We start from the raw sequence: 23,143 nt of genomic DNA on the forward strand, positions 1-23,143 counted from the left end.
ACACATCTACTGATTCGGAGACACTCTATTATCACCCTTACCAGTCGACACTGACTGTTACAGGTCTTTTCTCATACAATCTAACCATTTCTTGGCTGTTTGTTCTTAGCTCCTTATTATTTCTTCCTGTCTCTTGAAATCTACTTTAGCAAATCATTTTCTGCTTCTCTACATATATCCAAACCACTACAACCTATTCTACTTGACAATTTCTGCAAATGAGCATGTTTTGTCTTCATATGTTCATTTTTTTTATCTATCCCACAGCATATGTCCTACTACCCATTCCAGGCAATTTATATTTATCATTTCAAGCTTCCTTAACTGACCTGTTTGACAGCATAGATTCTATGACATACAGAAGCACTGGACACATCTCTGTTTCATATACCATATATTTTAGTTTCAGATCAAGATCTTCTCATCACACTTTGTGCCAGTTTATTTATTTATTGACATTTGATTACTGGGAAAGTCTGATTGGATAGTTGCCCATTTTTTGTGGTGGTCTGGGGAGAAAACCTCCAAAGTATTACAAAAATGTTAAGAAAAATAGTTTTGGACATAACATGGAAACATTGGTTAAAATATGAATTTATATATATATATATATATATATATATATATATATATATATATATATATATATATATGTGTAGTTATATATAAGCCTATGTCATCAGATTGAAAGCTTAAAAGACTGAGAACCAAATATCAAAAATTTAAAACACTGAAAACATTTTAATGCAGTGGGGCAAGCCCCCTGCACCTCCCATGTGGAGGGTTGTGCCCCCTGACCTTCTGCTTATTATATATACAAACTCTGATATCGCACAACAGTGGAGACAGGGCAAATACACACACACACACACACACACACACACACACACACACACACACACACACACACACACACACACACACACACACACACACACCTTATATGACAATGGTTTAATACATAGAAAAACTTTAGCCAGTTTATAGAGAAATTAAAGGTAAGTTAATATAACTCCTTCCCTCCAATGGAGCTCTTTTGAGTGTGTACTCTAATTCCCAGTGGATGTGACCTAAGGCTCTTAAAATATTATTACCTATCAGTCCAAGCAAATGTTGATATCGCAAGAATCATAAGTGTTACTGGAAACTCTAAAGGCAGTAAGTAACCTTTACAATGGTTGAATTCATCCAATTCAAAGTCATAAATGGATTTTATAAGCCACAATAACCATAGTAAATCTGAATTGCATACTGTTATATAAACAGTATATAGTAAATCTGAATTATATACTCTTATATAAACAGCTTATGATATCTCAGTAGCCATTCATACAACACACTTAGTGTCCTCAGCATCTTCTTTATACACCAGGGAGATTTCATTTTAAGTTTAAACAGTTCTGCCTGTGTCTCTTGATTGTTGACATATTTAGGGAAATATGAATATTTTCACAATACAAATAAAATTCATTATGGTGCAGATTCAATAAAACCTACACAGTCAGATAAAACCATGTGTGGGTTGGGTCACGATGCAAACATGATAGCGCAATATTTTCTGTTCAGTAAGTTACTCTATGCACCGTGTAGAGATGTGCAAACATGGTAAACACTGTGGCATGCTAACTACAGCATAAGACGCTGAATTGTATTCTAATCAACCAATTCAAGATGGAGGAGCAATCCAACAAGCTGTAAAGCAACTGTGCTGACCCAGTGCTAGTTTTCCCTGTGAATTCCAAAACCTACTGGAATACAGCCATGGAAACTAGGCTACACAGAAAGAATATTGGGCTGCTGTTGCTCTTATTCATGTGTATGTGTGTGTATGTGTGTGTGTGTGTGTGTGTGTGTGTGTGTGTGTGTGTGTGTGTGTGTGCAGTAGGTCCATATTTATGCTGCTGCTAATAGATCACATTCAAGAAGGAGAAGGGTTTTTATACCCCAAATAACTTTTCATAATCTGCATGAGATGGAAATCATAACGTGCTATAGGGTGGATAGAGGTACACTGCAGGAACTCTGCAACCTCTGTCATCCTCAACTGACAGCAACGGCAAACCAAGGGGAACCAATCTCAGTGGAGACTAAGCAAAAAGTAAGGACACCACCATCACAACACCAATAACACAGGGTGAGTTTTTTGCCTTTATATGTTCATTGACAATACATTAAACTGAAATTTGGATGACATGTCCACACTAAGCCCATGTGTAATGAACTAAAATGTGTTGTTAGTATCAATCTATAAATAGATCCCCTCAAAAAATATTAAACCAACTTAACTATTGCTTTTAATATTTTACTATACAAGAAATCTTTAAAAATTGGCATATGTAAGCATACCTGGAAGCTCCTCCTAGAACATACTTTCCCTCCCTGAAACAGCAGCACCAACATCAATCACATGTTTTTGTGCATTTTCCACTGAGCTCTCTGGATCCCTGACAGTGGACAGGAACCCTTCATTTGGTGTCAGTGATGGTTCTGTAGAAGCCCCCTCCCTGGTAGCCAGCTATCCACTGGCAACTGCAGCTGCTCTTCTCCAGGCTGATGAAATCATGTCAGAAGCCCTATGATGCACCTGATCATATGTCCTGCTGAGCCCCCCCCCCCCCCCAATGGCAATCAAATAATTTACTACCTGGTTCCAACATTTCATTCTTCCAGACATATCCCCATGTTCTCTCTCAAACAGAAAGGCACCATGTTGATAACAGGCTTCTACACCAACATTGTTTTCTGCATCTCTGAAGGGGGTGTTACTGGGATGGGGACACTTGGGTGCCATAGTCCTAGGTGACATAAAACACAAAAGAAGGATACTACACAAAAATATCACATAAATAATAGTCCTGCTTCAACATAACACATTATTATTCAAACATAAAAAGGGTTATGTGGTTGTAACATATCACAGTCACACACAAAACCCAGGTCTGATCCAAAACAAGGACTAACAATAGCAAAGCAAATCTCTGTAAAAACATGTTTTGTTGTGGCAATACAGAAACAGAACTTCCCTCCTCCACCCCCAAAACAACAGGCAAATGACATTATGTACCAGGCAAATAACACCTCAGTCAATTGTTATAAGTGCTTTAAAACAAACTGTCCCAAAAACATATGTACACATTTAGCACAGAACACTCATTTTTATGCAATTGCTAGTCACATCTACCTGTGCTCAGCACTCCCCTAGAAATGTCTATGGGCCATCCTAGAGGGCTAACAACCCTGTGTTATTGACAATGTAGGACATTTACATTTCACTGAAATATCATAGAAAAATATAAAGAGAAACAGTTGTACAAATAACACTTGGAATAAAAGTTAATAAGGCTGAGAAAGTAAAATGCCTTCACAAAAATGCCTATGCCATCAGTAAACTTCTAAGAAGTGCATACAGATAAAAGTTGCATTTGCTAATATGTGTATATATACATATATATATATATATATATATATATATATATATATATATATATATATATATATATATATATATATATATATATATACATATATACATACACATATACATATATATATATATATATATATATATATATATATATATATATATATATACATATATATATATATATATATATATATATATATATATATATATATATATATATATATATATATATATATATATATATATACACACACACACATATATACACAAACACACACACACATATGTGTATATATATATATATATATATATATATATATATATATATATATATATATATATATATTTTTCCCTAGATACATGTGAGCACTAGAGGTAGCAATATCCTTGACCTGGTCATTACTAACATGGGAGATGGTTGCTCTACACCAATAGGTTCATAGGTTCATACTAGGCTATCTGCCCTAGGGCATTTGCAAGCCTAGCCAGAGTGTGTTTGGCTTTCGCCACCCATTTTAAATGTTTTACTATGCCCTTTTTCGAGGTTAATTTACTGTGCCTCTGTCTAGCAGTGACACAGAAGTGATACCCGGGGTAAACCTACGATCTCCCATCCACTCATCAAGATTTCTCTTGAAGAGAGTCAGTGAGGGACTCTGCCTAACTTGGACTGGGATTCTATTCCAGAGTGAAGGAAGCCTCTGGGTTATGAATCTGTCCCTCCAGCATGTCGTATTCATTTCAGTGCTGAGGTTCAAGTCCCTCGAGCGCGTAGCTCGTTGGGATTTGGATTTTGTGAGGTGCAGCATGTCCATTAATTCCGGGTTGGACATGGCTTTATACATCATGCACAGATTGCCTCTAAGCAGGCAGTATGCAACCGAGTAGAGCTGGAGTTTCTTTAACCGGGCAGCATATGGCATCTGTTTGAGCCCTTTGATCCTCTTGGTGAGGTACTTTTGGGGTCTTTCCAGTTGCTGCAGGTGTTGGGTAAGGTACATCCCAAAAGGGGCATTGCATTCAATTATGGGCCTGATGAGGGATGAGTAAAGAGGCACAATGACCTCCCTTGATCTAGATGTGAATCCCTTCATGATTAGGTGGGCTATATAGAAGTTTTTTCTAACCACTTTGGCCACGTGGTTGTCAAAAGAGAGATTGCTATCAACTTGGGTCCCCAGGTCCCTAATTACTTCTTCCGTACTTAATGGATTACCACATATGTGGTAATTTGTGGGCACTTTGTTTTTGCCAAAGGGGATGACTATACACTTTTTGGCATTTAGCTTGCGGCCATGGCTCTGGATTGGGTCTTGGTTTTATTTGGGATTGCATGATCCATGCATTCCTGAAGGTTTTCATAGAATGCGTTTATAAAGGATTCTGCAGTCTGGGCCATATTTTCCACAGGCCCGGGAGCTTTGAAGGATTCTACCTCGGTTTTGAGGAGTGTGAAGTTTGCTTTAGAGAAGTTTTTCACTGTGGTTTTCTGGGCAGGGGGTGGGGTCGGATGTGGATATCCAATGAGATTAATTTATGGTCTGATCTTACCAGTGATGGATACACTTCTGGTCTGGAGCATAGAGTCCCCATGTTGGTGATGATCAGGTCCAGTATGTTTTCCCCTCTTGTGGGCATGGTGACAAGTTGTTCCATAACATTTGACTTTATAAATTCTAGGAACCTTTGGGCTAGGGTGTTGGAGCTAGAGTAATGCTCCCAGTCTATGTTTGGGTAGTTGAAGTCACCCAATATGATGGTGTTTGGGGAGAGCTTCATATTTTCCAGTGTTCTCAGGAAGGCTGAGTGCAGTTCCTGGGTTTAGGAGGGTGGTCTGTAGCAGGCTATAAACTGGAAGGCAGTTTTACTCACTGTTAGTTGCACATGGATAGTCTACGATGCTTCGTGCTGTGCCACCAACCTGGAGATGTGGGTATCTTTGACGAATATTGATACTCCCCCTCCTTTTGTGGTTCAGTCTGAGTTTTGGGGCCGAAAAGTATGGTATGAGGTATAACCTGGTAGTGTTGCAGTGCTCTCCGGAGCCTTGAATCAGGTTTCTGTTACTGCACAGATATCAATGTTCTCCATGCTGAGGAGAGTTTCGAGTGCATGCATCTTGAGGTTTAGACTTCTGGCGTTGAGTAGCATTACCCTTAGTTTCTTTTCCCTTGTGATACCTATGGAGGTGGATTTGTCTTTTGAGCCTTGCCTAAAAAAGGCACTATGGGGGTAGCAAGAGCCTTTGCCAATATCCGAAAGCCCAGGGGTGACAGGTGCCAGCTGTCCCTAGCAAAGCAACGTGGTTGTCGTGCACGTCATCCCAGGCTGACAGGCATTGGATCCCCTTTGAATGACACCAATACTTAAGCCAATTGTTGAAATTGATCATCTTGTCTTCATATTGTGGCATCATTCTTGGTGAGGGTAAGATGCTACTCAAGGTCAGGCTCATACCGGCCTGGGCTACATGCTCAGAGAGCTCCTCTATGTCTGTTTTCATGTAGTCCAGGGAGGTACGTCTCAGGTCATTCACACCAGCATGGACAATGACTGAGTCATATTTGTACTTGCCTTGGAGTGACCTGAGTGCTTGTGTTATGTGGTGGATCCTAGAGCCCGACAGGCAGCTCACCGTGACCTTCTCCTTATTCAGCCTGGTGAGTGGGACGTCAGTGTGCCTGACGATAGAATCACCTATTACAAGTGTAACAGGTGTGTTGTTTAGCCTTACGGGCTGTGACTGTTTGGCACACTGGCTTTGTGAACTATGTGTGGCACATGTTTTGTTTTGGGGTAACGGTTGCTTGGATGTCTGCTTTGGAGGTCTCTGCTGCTTAGGCAGATTTTTATTTAGAGCCTCAGAGTATGATTTTGTGTGTTTATGTGTTTGGTTTGCTGTTGTAGTAGGTCTATGTGAGACTGGAATTGTAGTGTGTGTGGTTACCTTCTCCTCCTGACTGGTTATGCCAGTACTGAGTTAAGAGAGCTTAGCCTCCAGTTTGGCTATATGGTTGCATCTCTCACATATGCTGGAACTTGTTGGAAGGAGGAGAGGGTTGTCTGTGTACATGAGGCAGTTGTAACATTGCCTCAAGATTCCCAGATTCACCAGCTGGACTGGAGAGGAGATTGACAACTGACCTTTGGACATGCTAGAATAGTATAGGGAACTCCTTTATAATTGAAAAATGGCCAATGGGGAACAAGGTACTCAGGGGGAGTTTGTGAGGATGTAGTGCTTATAATTTTTTAGTGCTGACTTATATAATTGCTTAGTGAGCAAGTGCCAGGCTTTAGATTAGGAGTATGGTGTTTATTTTGAGAGCTAGAGCAGTTCTAAGGGAAAAAGTGAAGAGCAGACTTTGTGGAGCCGAGAATGGTTTAAACCCAATTAAGTGGCGCTGCCCGATGCTGCGCTATGTGCAAAATCTCGCAAAGCCGCGCTAAAGCGGGTTTTATACACGGGGACTTGAAAGAGCTAGAAATTGGCCCAAAATGGCCAATAGACTACCAGATTCTTGTACTGGGAACACTCCTCCAGGGATAGATAGACTGCTCTAAGCTCCCCACTCCCACTGGTGAACAATAGTCAACTCCTCCCTGGTTAGATCTGACCACAAACTAATCACCTTGGAAATCCACATCTCCCACTCCCCCCCCCCCCCACAAAGGTAACCACCATGACAAACTTCTCCAAAACTAACTTTGGGCTCCTAAAACCAGAGGTGGCTAACTTTACGGCACCCATGCAAATGGAGAATAGTTGCATGACTGCTGAATCATACACCAATGCATTGTACACAAATGCTTGGATCTCACCATATGCAATAGAACCAAGATGCTCTCCTCCAAAAAAAGGAAGTCAATCTGGTGGTCCCCTACCATATACAAACTCTACAACAGAAGGAGGTAACTGATGCAGAATAAGGTAAAGTCCGAAGACTGGAAAAACTCCCTTATCAGCCTCAATAAAAAGTTGAGATCCCTCATCAAATCCTCTAAAGCTAGCTATGAAAACAGAATTGCAGCAGATAGTAAAGACCACCACAAGGCCTTCTATAGTTATAGAAAGAATCTCCATGGCAATACCCAGATTTGCTCTGAGCTACTGCACAAAGGTACCTCCTATACCAAGCCAACAGATATTGCCAATATACTGGCCGACAGATTCAGTGCCAACTTCACCCCTCCCACCCAAGGACTAATCACAATACCAGTCGATTGCCAGGCACTCAGTATTACTGCTGCACAGGTTAAAATAGCACTGCCCAAGGCCAAGAATACAGCTTCTATGGGACCTGACAATATCCCTGTCTGTGTTCTACATGAACTACATAGTGAACTGGCACCTCACCTGTGTGCCCTGTTCAATCACAGCCTCACCTCAGGCTTTGTCCCCACCAAATGGTGCACTGCTAGAGTCATCCCTCTCCACAAAGGAGGAGTGACTACAGACCCTGAGAACTATCATCCCATTAGCCTGAAGAGTCTGATATGCAAAGCTATGGAATGCATCATCATGGATCTAATAAACAAGGATACAGGGAATCTCTAAATTATGGATCCTACACAGTTTGGTTTTGTGAAGGGCAGTTCATGCCTGCTCAACTTGACTGACTTCTTTGAGTCAGACACCAGAGCTGTGGATGAAAGCAAGGTGGTTTAAACAGCCTACCTTGATCTGGCCAAGGCCTTTGATACCATTCCCACTCAGGAATAATAGACAAACTCACTAACTTAGGCATCAACCCCTATATCACTAGGCGGGTTTGCAAACTGTCTCACAGCTAGAACCCACAGTGTGAAAGTAGCTGACTCTAAGTCAGACTGCCAAGCAGTCTCAAGTGGAGTCCCACAGGGTTCAGTCCTGGGTCCTCTCCTGTTTGGTATCTACTTCTCTGAAGTCCAGACCAGCATGAAAGGACTCTGGCTGACAAAGTCCGCAGACAATTGCGAGTTGGGAGCTGTTGTTAACTCCCCAAATTATGTTGACATCCTGCAGAAAGGCCTCACTGAGACCAACGACTGGTGTCAGAACCATGGCCTTAAGCTCAGTGCCAAAAAATATGTCATCATCCTCCTTGGGAAAAACCTGGTTCACTTGAATTACCACATCAATGGTAGTCCACTGAACACAGAAGGCATTACAAGAGATCTGGGAACACAGGTTGACAACAACCTCTCTTTGCCACTGTGGTCAGAAAGTCCTTCTATCTGACACATCTCATTACTAAGAGTTTTGCATCCAGAATGAAAGAGGTCATTGTCTCCCTCAAATCTTCCCTTATTAGGCCAATCATTGAGTACAATGCCCCATTTGGCATGTACCTCACTAGACACCTGCAACAACTGAAGTACCTCACAAAGAGGATCCTAGGCCTTAAACACTTGTCCTATATGCACAGACTTAAAAAACTCCATCTATTCTTTGTCTCATATCACCTACCTAGAGGCGATCTCTGCTTGACTTACAAAGCCATGTCTGACCCAGCTCTGTTAGAAATGCTACATATAAAGAAATCCCAATCCTTCCGAACCACACGCTCCAGAGACCTCAACCTCATTACCACAATCAAGAGGACATGATGGAGGGACAGGTTCATAACCCTGAAACTGCCAATGCTATGGAATAGACTTCCCATACATGTCAAGCAGAGCACCTCACTGGCTCTTTTCAATAGAAATCTTGATGAGTGGATGGGAAATAGAAAATTCACCCCAGGGATCACTCCAGTGGGTCTACTCAACAGAGGCACTGCGAACTAAGGTTGGATAGCATGATGCAAGGGTAATCCTATGGGCTAGGCTTATAAAGGCTTCAGGGCCATTAGCCTAGTACACACCTATGAACCTAAGCAAATCCAGTATATAATTGAAAAATGCAATCATATCTTATGAAGATCAGTAGCCTTCTGTGCAGATAAATCCAAAGTAATAGCAATCTTCTTCTGTGTTGTCCACATACACAACTCTCCTCACCTTCAGGTTCCCTAGCTACACAGTTACCTTTTTGTAGTGTAGATGTAGGCCTATAAAGACAGTGAAGAGGCAAATGAGGTGTGAACTCATTATAATTGCTGAATCCCAAATACTTGGCTCCATGTAGCAGGTATAAATATAATGCAGGCACTCCTTCAGTACTTGTTACTAATGGATTGCAACTGTGAATGATTACTGGTAGGGAGAAGGCAAACAGCAACAATTTAGACTCTCTTTCCTGCATTAGGTGTGCCAGCCAGGTTACACTTACAAAGTAAGTAAGCAGCACACATTTCTCAGTTTCTGTTAAGTAATATCCAAATTATTCTGCCTTTGTCGAAAACTGTTTAAAATTGCTGTTTAATATTATCATACATTTTAAGGACAATGATACAAAATGTCTTACAGACTGCACATCTCAAATTACTGTTTAGATAAGAGAAGAATAAACACCATACAAAGATAACAGAGCTGCATTGCTGCAAACAATGGACATAAATGGTTGTGTTATCACTCATTGCACTGCATCTGAAATTAACACATGTACAAACACCTCAGAGTGTACAAGTGCCATATGCCTTGTTAATACTGTGGATGATTTGGGACTTGCATGTATGTACAATGATGTTCATTCCTGTTACAGGGCTGTTTCTGTGGCAAAGAGAGATAAGACACCCTTACTGTGTTTTGTAGGTTCATTGGTGTGACAGTTCAAATCCAGAGTTGTATAAAAATCATTAATGTGTACTAAAATGTATTTTGCAATATTTATTTTATTTCTTTTTTTTATTGAAGCCGTGGTGGTACAGCGGTAGCATTGTTGCCTCACAGCAAGAGGTTCTCCTGTTCAAGTCATGGCTGGAGTGCCTTCTGTGTGGAATTTGCATGTCCTCCCCGCGGTCGAGTTGCCTCAAGACATGCGTGAATGGGCGTGACTTCGCTGTAGGTTGGGCATCGGGCTGGCAACTCGGCACCATAAAACATCTACTGCCAATCATTAGCAGACCAGAGTTCTGTTGTGGTGACCCCTAACCGGGAAAAGCTGAAAAGGCAAACGACAAAAGACAAACATTACCACTGTTTGCATGGCTTAGCACAAACACAAGAAACGGGCAAGTAAAGTAAGTCTCATGTAATGTACTTCTATGATAAACAGTACATAAATACTTGTGTACCATGCATGTCTGTAGCACATCTGCTAAACACGGTGGTCCACACAGTATATACTATCTGTAAATCACAGTTCAAGTCCTACATTTGTCCTTTTAAGGATGAAACCTAATAAACACTGCTCACTAAGATAAAACAAGGTGAGCTTTGCTTGTCACGCTTGTGTGTTGCTTATCTTCATGCAAACCTGGCCTAATGGCCCACACATGAAGCAGACAGACAGGTTGCAGACATTCTTGATTTCAAAAATGATTCATTGTTGCATTTTTTTCTGTAAATCATGAAAACCCACAAAGTAGTGTTGCACAGTGGTTAGCAAACTTCCCCCCTGCAGATCTAAAATACCTGGAGACAGGAAGTACATAGTAGACAATTTCAAAACAGATGCATTGTATCTTCTATTTTTTGCCACTGTACAAACACACTAAGCAGAACTGTGCTGTGGTTAACACACATATTTAATAATGAAAATGAACATATACAGCTACTTCTTAACTGCTTCTGCGGTAACAGGTGTAAGTGTAGGGTTACAATACAGGTGAGCCTAGGTTCTAATTTAGCACACTCCCAATTATATTAATACTTGTCCACTCAATTTTAAAAAATGAATAAAAAAATTCAAACATAATTGTAACTAACAGTAAGTATGTATAGCAGTGGAGCTCATATGAATTATACGTGTGATAGAGGGTATACTGAATGGGGTGTTTCTGTAATTATAATTGTCTTCTCTGGACTTGGATGGCCTTCAGACCTTAATGATACTCATACACACATGAATGTATAAACCAGGACCATGAGCGTCTTCAACAAGGACTTCTGTGGCAAGGATGAGCAATCACACCTATGCCTTGTCTCCAATGCATAGGTTTGAATCCCACATTGTGCAAATTAATTTTATGTGTGTAAAGCTACAGCAAAAATGTGCCGGATTATACAATATATACCTCAATACATGTCTGCAAAGTTAAATCAAGTAACAGGTACAGCAACATTCAAACCAAAAACTAATGCCAAATGTCACATTACCCTTCTTAGTTCATAAACTGCTTTCCTCTCTGTTTGGCACTGTTGCTCTCTGCTTAATGTCACACAAACTCAGTAGGCATGGTTGTTCAGGTTTGCACAGTTGTAGCAAATGCAATAACATGCATTGGCAGGAAATCAGTCAACTATTGCTGTTTTCCCTGATTGGACATGTCTAGTGGTAGAAGGGAAGGTGCCCAATTTAGGGTGCAGAAATGGGGTATTGAAGAGTCCAGAGCCTTTACTGGAATCCTTGTAAAGCATCACAGCTGAAAGATCTGGCAGGGGGACTATAGCAGCTGCCAGTACCAGTCTGAGGCATGAAATAATCTGGCAAAGGTTGTGTCCAGTGCAACTAGCATTCCACACAATGGAGAACAGTGCAAGCACCATTATAATGACCTCAAAAGGTGGAAGCAGGAGACACTCAACCAGTGGCTGGATGAGTTTAGGACTGCAGACATCCCACAATTGGGTACCCGTGCTGAACATCTAGAGAGATTGAGGGAAGCAAAGGGGGAAAGCAGCACAACATAAATATTATTTTAGCTAAAGTATTGGGGTTCTATACGGGAGTAGCAAATTAAGCATACGTATCCTAACTGTAAAAGCAAGCATGCATACTTCAGTTTGCAGCACAAGCCAGTTGGAGGAGTCAAGTCTACTACTGTAGTCAGGCATTGTGGGCTCAAATACCACAAGTAACAAATATATAGCAAAATCCTTTAAAATACTACATAATTTAATTTCAACAGAAATGGTATAAATGCCCTGCTGTTAACTTAATCTATATAATTTGACTTAGCATACATGCAATATATGCACATTTCAAGGATTAGTTTGAGCAATTATTACTTATAGTGTGGTTGTTAAGAAGTATTCTTAAATTGAAAAGTAGAGATAAATACTTTATTATTGTGATAATTGCATTGTATGTGACTTATGATGGCACTAATTATCTCTTTTTTAATCTTACCCAAACCCTTATCTCTCTCTTTTATTTTTCTATGTCATCAAAACATTTCCATGTCATCCATCTCTGACAAACCAAAAAATGCTTTACAGCCCAGGGAGGTAGGCCAACCTCCATGGCTCTGACTGCCCCCACTCCACTGGCTCCTGCACCACTGCCCAGCAGATCTGTGACCCAGTCTGGCAGTACTGCTTCTGCTGCCCCTGCACTGCCTGGGCCCTCCACATCAGATACCACTACTGTGGCAGCTGGTGCTGTGGTACCCTCTGGGAGTACTGGTAGATGTGGGGATTTTATTACCCATCAGGAGTAGCCAGGTTTGGTGCATAGGGTCATGCACACCTACAATGGATGGAAAGGATGCTCTCTTTTATGGTCCATAGAAAAATATGCTAAGCATTATAACAGCCAGCAGAGTCAGAGGACAGTGATGACAGTCTTGTGGGCGAGGGCAAGAATCTCACTATCCACATGTTTGGTGGGCATGGGCATCCATTGTCCCCTTCCTAACCCCAATCATAGTATCCCCATCATTTCATGTCCATCACCATCTCTGTGTCTTGTCTTGTGTGTGCGTCTTGTGATTTTGTCTGTTTCATGTCTGCTTATGTTATTTGTAAATATCTCATTTGTAATATGTCTTCTTTGTTATTACTTATCTGTCTACCTTGGTAATATGCCTTTTTTGTTATTACTTATCTGTATACCTTGGAGCTTTTCTACCCAGGCCTCCACTGAAAATGGACATTAATCCAGTTGGACTATCCCGGACAGCAAATGTAAAATAAAATAAAATAAATAAAATAAATTGTTTCTTTGCATCTGCTACCTATCTTACCCTACTTACCTTCCTCCATGCTCCACCTAAAAAAATCCAAGTCACTGCGAGCCACGCGCTCTAGTAAGCTAAACCTCACCACAACAATAAATAGAACATGCCAGAGGGATAGATTCCTGTCACAGAGACTCCCCATGCTTTGGAACAAAATTCCAAACTACATTAGGCAGAGCCCCTCACTAACACTCTTCAAGAAAAACCTTGACGAGTGGATGGGTAACAGAAAATACACCCCTGGGATCACTTTATTGGCTCTGCTTGACAGCAGATCAGTTAATTAATCAATGGGGTGGCGAAAGCCGACACACTCTGGCTAGGCTTATAAATGCCCTTGGGCATTTAGCCTAGTACCTAGCTATGAACCTATGAACATTACCCAGAAATACCTATGTCCCTTACCCAACATTCCTCTCTTACTGAAGTTTAAAAAATTGGGCATATGTCGTACAAACAATATTGTCCCATACATAGCTTTCCACTTCACACATGTATCATCTTGATTCAGTCCAATTGGTATACAACATAACTACATTGCTGGCACCCCTCTTTCTTGAAGTGACAGTCCAAATTCAGTTAATATTCTGTACACATTTTAATTTTATTCACAGTTGAAGAAGTCAATAGCTATAGTTCTTTCCTACATCGCTCTTCCACATTCCTATATTGCTTTCACTTTGTTCTTCCCCCCTGCTTGCTCCCCATTTCATCAGTTTCATATCTACATGATTTTAACACCTTTAATCTACTCAAAAAATAGAATCACACACTACACACATAAGTGAAAAAAATCAAGTGAAGCTCTTCACTTTTTGTCTTCTGTGATCGCGTGGAGTTTGGCACTCTGCACAAATGCTGAGCGATGGTGAACAGCTCTTCATTACTGCAGTTACCTCTGTGCAGTGCTGCTTAAATACCCTGCACTAATGTAATGCACCATGAAAGTAGAATAAATAATTATTTTATTACATTATAAATACATATTCAAAACTATTAGATACACCTGGATTTGAACCCTGCATCATCAGGGCTCAAAAAGACATTTTTCAATGCACTTACACCTGCTGCCACAAAATCAGTTAAGCAGCAGTTTTTTTTTGCACTCAGTACTATTCACACTGTGGACAGCCTCACCTTTCAGCTTAATCTGCTTGGGCATAGGTAAGCAAACCAATAGAACTCTCATAATTTAATCAATGAAGCAGAGGCTCACATTCGTGTGTCTCTTAACTACAAGCAAATGGGAAAAGCATTACAAATGTGTATCTTGCATGCACAAATACCTTGTCATTGATCACTTAAACCAGCTGCTTGGCGGAGCACTATGGAAAGTGCACAATAGCATGTATTGGTTACGTTTACTGCCTATTTAGTCTTCATCCCATGAAAATACATGTAAAAACACAAACAAAGGGAAGGCACATTTTAAGGAAAAAAACATATATTTACAATGTAACTATGTGTTACCTGCACCTATGCACTTGAAACTTGGTCTCACAGTGCTTGTTCTCAAATATATCAACTACACTACAGAAATAAATAAAAAAATGCTGTCTTATATACCATGTACATCTTCATGCTGACAATACACATTCAGATTTTCCAATACACGTAGTAATGTGGACAGCTGTTTGCATACAGTTTGCAAATATGTCTTTTTAAGGTGTGCCTGTACATTGGAAACACAGCAGCAAATGCCACACTTTGCACACTCATCATTTAGGTAACATGCAGATCTTTAATATATTCACATTGTATATGGCTAGCTATCCATTTCATTACATCTTCTCTCAAACATCCAGTGCTGATGTGATTCACAATAAATTGCCCTGCAGCTGTGTAAAAGTCAGACTTGTACCATGGTACTTGCATTAAATACTACATTTTCTGGTCAGTGTGCTTAGTTAGGTAGGGGTTCTAATCTCACTGCACAATACTGGTGTATGTCTTTCTAGTCAGAAGATCCTAACTGTGTATCCTGCAGTCATCAGTGCAATCCCATAAAGTACCAATATTTTGACAGTTGCACATGCCTACACATTCATTTTATTCAGGCCTCCCAACATCAAGTCTCAAACATCTAATGCTGATATCATCCACTGTAAATTGTCCTATAGCATTGTAATGTTCAGGTTTGTGTTGTGGTGCTTCCATTAAATACTGAGTTCTATTGTCAGTGTACTTAGTTAGATAGGAGTTCTAATCTCACTGCAATCAACTGGTGTGTGTGTATCTCTTGAGTCAGAAGACCATAGTTATGTATCCAGCAATCATCAGTATAATCGCATAGAGTGCCAACATTTTGACAGTTGTACATGCCTACAAATCCATTTCATCTAAGCCTCCCTAAATGTTCTCTCAAACATCCATTTCTGATGTCATCTACTACAAATTGTCCTGCAGCATTGTAAAAGTCAGACTTGTCCCTTGGCGCTTACATTGAATGTTACGTTTTGTAGCCAGTGTGCCTACTCAGGCAGAGGTTATATGTTTGTTCAGTTATTTGACATTCAAGAGACAATTTTACACCTGCATGTGAGACCCTACTGTTCCCACTCTCTTCTTAACAGACACTGCTGAGGTCATCATTTATAAAGTGGTGTCTGACACTCACCAAGTCAAACTTGCACTGTGGCACTTGCATTAAGTACTGAGTTTTCTAGTTGGTGTAATTAGGCAGACGTCCTGTTCTCAATTCAGCTAACTGGTGTATGTGTGTATTTGTTTAGTTGGTTGACATTCAAGTAACTATTTCATACCTGCATGAGGGATACTGGTATTATCATCCTGTTTTCATTAGACTGTACTGATGTCATCAGCTATAACGTATTCTCCAACCCTATACATGACAGAATTCTGCTGTGGTGTTTGTGTTAGTTACTGTGTCCAGTAGATAGTTAAGTAGGGGTTCTGTTATCACTGCAGTCAACTGTATGTGCATTCGAAAATCCCTATGGTGCCAATTTTAGAACACTATGTGAGTTCATAGCTGTATCAGAATATCTTGTAGTATACATTGATTATGGCATACTGTGTAACATGCAATCTAACAATATTCAAGACAAAGGGTCTATATTAAATGAAAGAACACTTAAAAGGTAGAATATGGTATTATCGACACCTTTTAAGTGAGCGCTCATTTATGCGAACACCCACATAGTCGAAAATCATGTATTTGAAAAATATTGTTTGGCCAACACCATTCCCCTAGTGCCGTATGTCACAGAACCATACACAAACAAACACAACTTCAATACCTTAACCAAGAGGGGGACTACAATTCCCACACCCCCCAACATGAGGGGCTGTGCCCCCCACACCCTCCTAACTAAATATACCAACTCTGAGACCACTCTACTTTGGGGAAAAGGGCAATTCCCAATAACGCCAACTTGAAAAGTGCATGTGCATCATAATTTCTGCAGTAACTGGCTGTGTTTTAAATAACACTGACACGTAATAAAATGCTATGATTTGCATATTTACTTCTTTTAAATGTCTGAGCTGTAGAACACTTTACAATTTCAGTATGTTATTTGTTTGTACTGTTTATTGAACACAGTACTTAAAGAATTATTTATGTTTACAAAGCTATCATACAGCTATTCACAGTGTGAACACCTTGACATCAGCCAGGAGTTTCCTGAGAGCTGGCCAACTATAAATTTTTGAAACTCAGAATTTAGACATTATGAGTTTTCGCTAAATTGAATGTTCGCTTAAAAGGTGTCGATAATACTGTATTCGACCTTTTAAGCATTCGTTCATTTAATATAGACCCAAGACAAACCCATCCTGTGGCAGTCACAATAACTACAGTATTTGCAATCTCCTTTAACTACACATATAGGTGATCTAATCTGACAGCAGGCAACTTGCTTATCTGTACATGCAACTATCACTTTGGAGACAATTTTACATAGTGATGTCACTCCACATCCATGCCCTACACTCCTCCCAACATGTTCTCAGTATACAATGATGATATCATACTCCATAAAGTGCAACGTGAGAGTGTGGCAGTCATACATATATGGTATTTCTACTGTAACATTGCATGACATTCATGTTCTGTGCCTACATAGGTGTAATGTTCAAATCAAATCCAGTCTACTGCTGTGTGTATGTGGTTTGTGGTACATTATGGTCATTGTGTGATCTTTGTAAAAGCTCTTCATATCACTACCACTTGGGGTATGTTCCACCTAGCCCCATGCATCCTCCTATTTCCTCTGACTACATGACATCAATCCTGAGGAGGCGTGGATAATGTTCTCATGTCAAATATGCATATACCCATCATGAAGCAGATTCCTTCCATGAGCATCTACAAGCCATCCTCAGATCACTGCATGTGTAATTGTTAATTCTGTCATGGTATGGTGCACATGTCCCATATGGACAGTGACAGGATGCAATGCAATCCCACAAATATATACATAAACACAGTAGTATTACTATTTTCCATAATATAGATATAGGGATTTTATTTACATGATATAATACTTTCTAGGATTTCATGTGATGTTGGCCGTTAGCCTAATAATGTCCTATGACCCTGTGAACAGTTGACATGTCAATGTTGCTGTCATTGACATGTGCTATACTGAGGTGTGGATGTACAGTATGGCTACAAGAGGATTTTACAATCTATGCTGTGAGCTAATGTATTAATGGCCATTGATACCATTGCATTACATGCTCCTTCTCTAACAGCTGTAGTAATATGCCCCCTGAGAACTGTTGACATGGTATGATATACTTTTATGTACTGTATATTGTTGGCATATTAGGACATGTGTTGTTGTAGTGGAACCGATCAACCTTCGACAGTTTGCATTCAGCCATCACAGTGACACTTTCAGTATGGCACAGATGTGCATGTGTCTACATACCATTATTAAATGTTCTGTGACACACATCAATATAAATTCACATTGATTACGTAGTCACATAAGTCTTGTCTCATACACATGTTGTTATGCTGTGATATACACAACCAATGTATCAGATGTTTTGATACAATTGCAACCTTGTGGAATTCATTGTATGTGTAGGTTTGTTGCTATACCCAAGGATTACTGAGCTGGTCAGCAGCACCATTGTGTGACGATTAGCACTTGTGTCAGGAAATATTCTGCATGAGCCACAAACAACTGATTTCTAATGTGTCCTGATATGACATCAGGCTGTTCAAACATAGCTTGTCCATGAAACACATGTAGGCATATTCTGTGCAACTGATGTTAGTAGTATGTGACAGTGGTACAGTTGTATGACTGTGTGCATAGTACCAGTGTGTGGAATGTGATGAATGACCAAGGTTGTATTTGTAGGTCTTTTCACAAATCATTTATTCCAATAAATTTGAAATGTTAAATGTTAAATGGAATACACAATTAAGGATAGATCTGCATGTGGTTGCCACCAAACATACCCAAATTGCAGAAATAGGCAATCTGTTAGCTGACAGTTTGTTTCACACTTTGCCACCCTGTCACCACTGACCATCAACCACACTATAAATGCAAACATTACTCAATTTGTATTCTAAGGAGGGCAGCACATATTTGTGCTTTCTATGGCTAATAACACAAAATCAATGGGCCCTGACAACATCACAGGTTCCTATAGCGTGAGTCAAAACATGGACATACCAGACAGGGTTGCTTCCATACTTCAACACAGCCTCCAGACAATGTTCCTTTAGAAGGGTATATGTCAACATGCATCCTTCTGACTGGGGGGGGGGGTTATCACTTAATGCATACATGCATGTATAGACATCCTGATTCTCCTGATCTGTGAATTAGACCAAGTCATCATGGACCTTTTCTAAAAAGACACAGGTAATATCTCCACTGTGTGTGAAACATGTGTGATTTGTTTGGGCTACATCATATCTGTTACATCTGTTCAATGTCCTCAAGAAGGTCAACAAGGGCATGCATGATGGCAAAACTATCATCCTGTGTAACTTGACCTGGCCAAGGCATTTGACACAAATCCACACTGAGGTATTACTGAGACTTTGTCACAAATGGCCATAAACACCTACATCACCAATTGGGTAGAGCATTGGATCACATATGTGACAGATAAATATGTTGAAGCATGTGAAGTGACCTATATCTAGAGTCCAGAGATCAGGTCTGTAGCTTAGTGCTCTGTGCTAGTCCCTTTCCTCTTTATTATTTATGTCTCAGATGTAAAGAATGACTTATACATCCTTTGTCCAAACAGCTTTGTGGAGGACTTCAGATTGTGGAAAATCATTGAATCCAAGTGTGATATTACTATAATACAGACAGTATCAACACACATGAAGTATTGCTGCCATAGCCATGGAAGCACAGAAGATGAACAAAAATCATGGGTGGATTTATTACATTATAAAAGCAAATACACAGCCTAATTATAATATAGACAGCACACCAACTGGTATATGACTTGTGTACTCAGATGTTATGTGGAACGTCCACCAGCATGTGCCCATATTGGTGACTACTGCATTTTATGTAACACAACTCCTGAATATGTGTGGGACATCCACATCAAAGGGCATTATATTTCCATAGTTCTCTTCCCACATCACACCAATAACTGAGTACAATGCACCCTTTTTCATGTACCTCATAACACATCTTCCAGGGATGAGTTACTCAAGTGTACCACATTTGCCACAGTGGCATTCCACATATAATATTGTCCATACCAAAGTATTCTATTTGTTGCTTACACACTACTGGTTGAGGGAACCCCTGTCAAGGTATTATACAAGATGCATGTGTGATAGATGTTCCTGTGATGCACGCAGTAAATACATAGCTGACTTGCCAACATTGATAGCATGGGTTACTTTCGTGACAGTGTAGATTATGCCAGATATATGGCATGCACACCTGTCAACTAGCCAATATTGCTTGTAGTTGCAAATACATGTGTAACACTGTCCCTGTTAACACCTCTGGCAAATGTTAAATTTTGAGAAAGGTGTGCTTGATTCCCCTCACTGACTGCTGACTAATCATAATAGTGGTACAAATGTGATCTTGCAGAACCATCTATAATCATTCACGTTCACAGATGTTATGCCACAGATATGGGAATACTGGTGGTATTATTCTGATATTGTCCATGATTGTGCGTGCTTCTACTTTTGTCCATTAGCCTGTTACTATGTGCCCCACTTGGTTGAGACCTCTGCTGACATTACATTCATATTCAGTCAACTCATTTTGCACAGCTTCACAATATGCACCTAACCCCTATTATATACACCATCCCTGATATATGTCCTGTCCATTAGTCATGTCAGGATACTTATATCACAAAGAATTCTCTCCACTGATTTGTCACATTGTAGACAGCCACATAATATACAATCACCGTGAGTCTGTACTTTATCACATAGATATGTGATTCCTTTTCATGCTACAACTGTCTTTATTGACATGCCCTCATCTGATGCACATCACCTCACCTTGTTTCACCTGTCCTCTTCCCCTGTGTTCATTCCTACTATTCATGTGTGTCCCTTTTCAGTACACACACTTCCCCTGACTATTCATTTATAATGCAGTCTATGTACCATTACAGATCATTTACACTACTTTTATTCATTATGCCTGAAACAAGTTTCCATAATACTCTGCGCTGTATACACTTTCATGTAATGTGTTGAACTATATACATTGCTTTATTAAAAAAAAAAAACTAGTAGTCATTGTGCCATTCCACCCAGTCCTGCAGACATAGTTTGCCCATAGGTGAACAGATTTACATGTCTGCTGCTGTCTGTGTTGCTTTACACAGTTTCCTTGCCAGCAACACTGTTACTGGCCATAAAGCCTTGTTTGCTTACATTTAAACACAGTATGCGGCTTGCATATGTAATTAGTGCTGCTGCTCACTATGCAGACACGTAAACTCCATGTAGGCTTTTCGCTTAGCCTACATGGAGTTTACTGAATTCCCAGGCTAGTTTTTCCCCCAGATTTACTAAACTTCCATGCAGGACTAGTTTTGTCCTGCATGGAAGCACCCGTTTAGGAGCAGGATGTCTGTGTGCCATGCATAGTAATGAAGGAGTGCAGGGGGCATGTCTGAGAGCAGAGCTCTCAGAATAAACATGCCCCTGCAATTTCGAACAGCAGAAGCTGTTAAGAAATGAGTGAAATCACTCACAGGTGTCCCCATATCCCCACCAACAGACCCCCCACATGTACAACAGCAACAGGACATATAAAATAAAAGAAACAACCCATCTATAGCTTTAAAACACCGATCAAAGCTAACCGTAGGTGCGCGGGTGTGCCCATCTCTTAGCTATGGTTAATGTAGATGAAATAGCAAAAGGAGGATAAAAAGCAGGATATGTGCAAAGGAAGCAGTACAGCAATATTGGACTGGGCAGAGTGTTTGCCTCATGAGCAGTCAATCCCGGTTCGAGTCCCACCGCAGTACATTCCATTTTCATGTCAAAGCACTGTTATGATCAATATATTTAGTTGTATAACCTAATAAATAGCATACATGTGTGAACTGGAGTAGTAAGCAGTGTAATGAATGATAACACCATCCATTTGCCAAATCCACCACCTATGACTGTCGAAAAAAGAGCAGTAGTAAGAATAAATAATCACGACTAAGCAGGTGCAAGTCTGCTTGCACCTCGGGAAGCAGTGCATACTCAGAGTAAGCAATAGTGAGGTTAACCATGTGTAAGCAGATGTCACTGGAAGTAAGCAGTGCTTACCGTTGTGCAAACCCACTGACAACTGCGTAAAAGTGCTTCAACCACTCCATATCCAACGGGCCCCATTCTGGCCAGCAGCAAACTAAACAGTCCCTGCAAGGCTCGAACCCAGGAGCCTGCATACCATAAGCAATGTAATTAACCACTAAGCCACCGCTGATATACATAACCCTGACATTTCCACAAACATAGCATCCAGCAATACGAGTCAACATTACAGAACATGTAGCTAAATATGCAGATGTATGTGTGTGTGTGTGTGTGTGTATATATCTGTAACTAAATAGATATATACCTCTTCCTCTCTGTATTACATATGTATACATATATAGACATACATATATATATATATATATATATATATATATATATATATATATATATATATATATATATATATATATAGATATCCACATATAGATATATACATACGCAGACATCCCTATATCCACATGTTGTTAGATATATATACAGATATCTATATATATATATATATATATATATATATATATATATATGTGTGTGTGTGTATATATATATATATATATATATATATATATATATATATATATATATATATATATATATATATATATATATATATATATATATATATACATACACAGATATATATCTATAATATGATACAGTACATAAAAATGACATATATGATCACAGGGGTGAGGGGCCCAATCAACATACGTGTGACATGTACCATTACCCCCCCCCAGCCAAACAGGTGAAACATACAAGCAAGCACACAAAGTAAACAAACCACTGCTCCTCAAACCATAGGCAGGATACAACCAGTGGGAGATACACTGTGGATCTGCTAAGTCTAATCTAGAAACAAAGACAGGAATGTCCCTTGCGGGACACCCCAAAAATTCTTGGGTATTTGGATTCCCATCAGTACAATGACTCATCAAGGCAGAGTGCATATGTACTCGGACTACAAGTTTGGGAAAGCCTGAT

Source organism: Protopterus annectens, chromosome 14.part0 (genome assembly GCF_019279795.1).
Source record: "Protopterus annectens isolate FY-2018-M chromosome 14.part0, PAN1.0, whole genome shotgun sequence".
Lineage (NCBI taxonomy): Eukaryota > Metazoa > Chordata > Ceratodontiformes > Protopteridae > Protopterus > Protopterus annectens.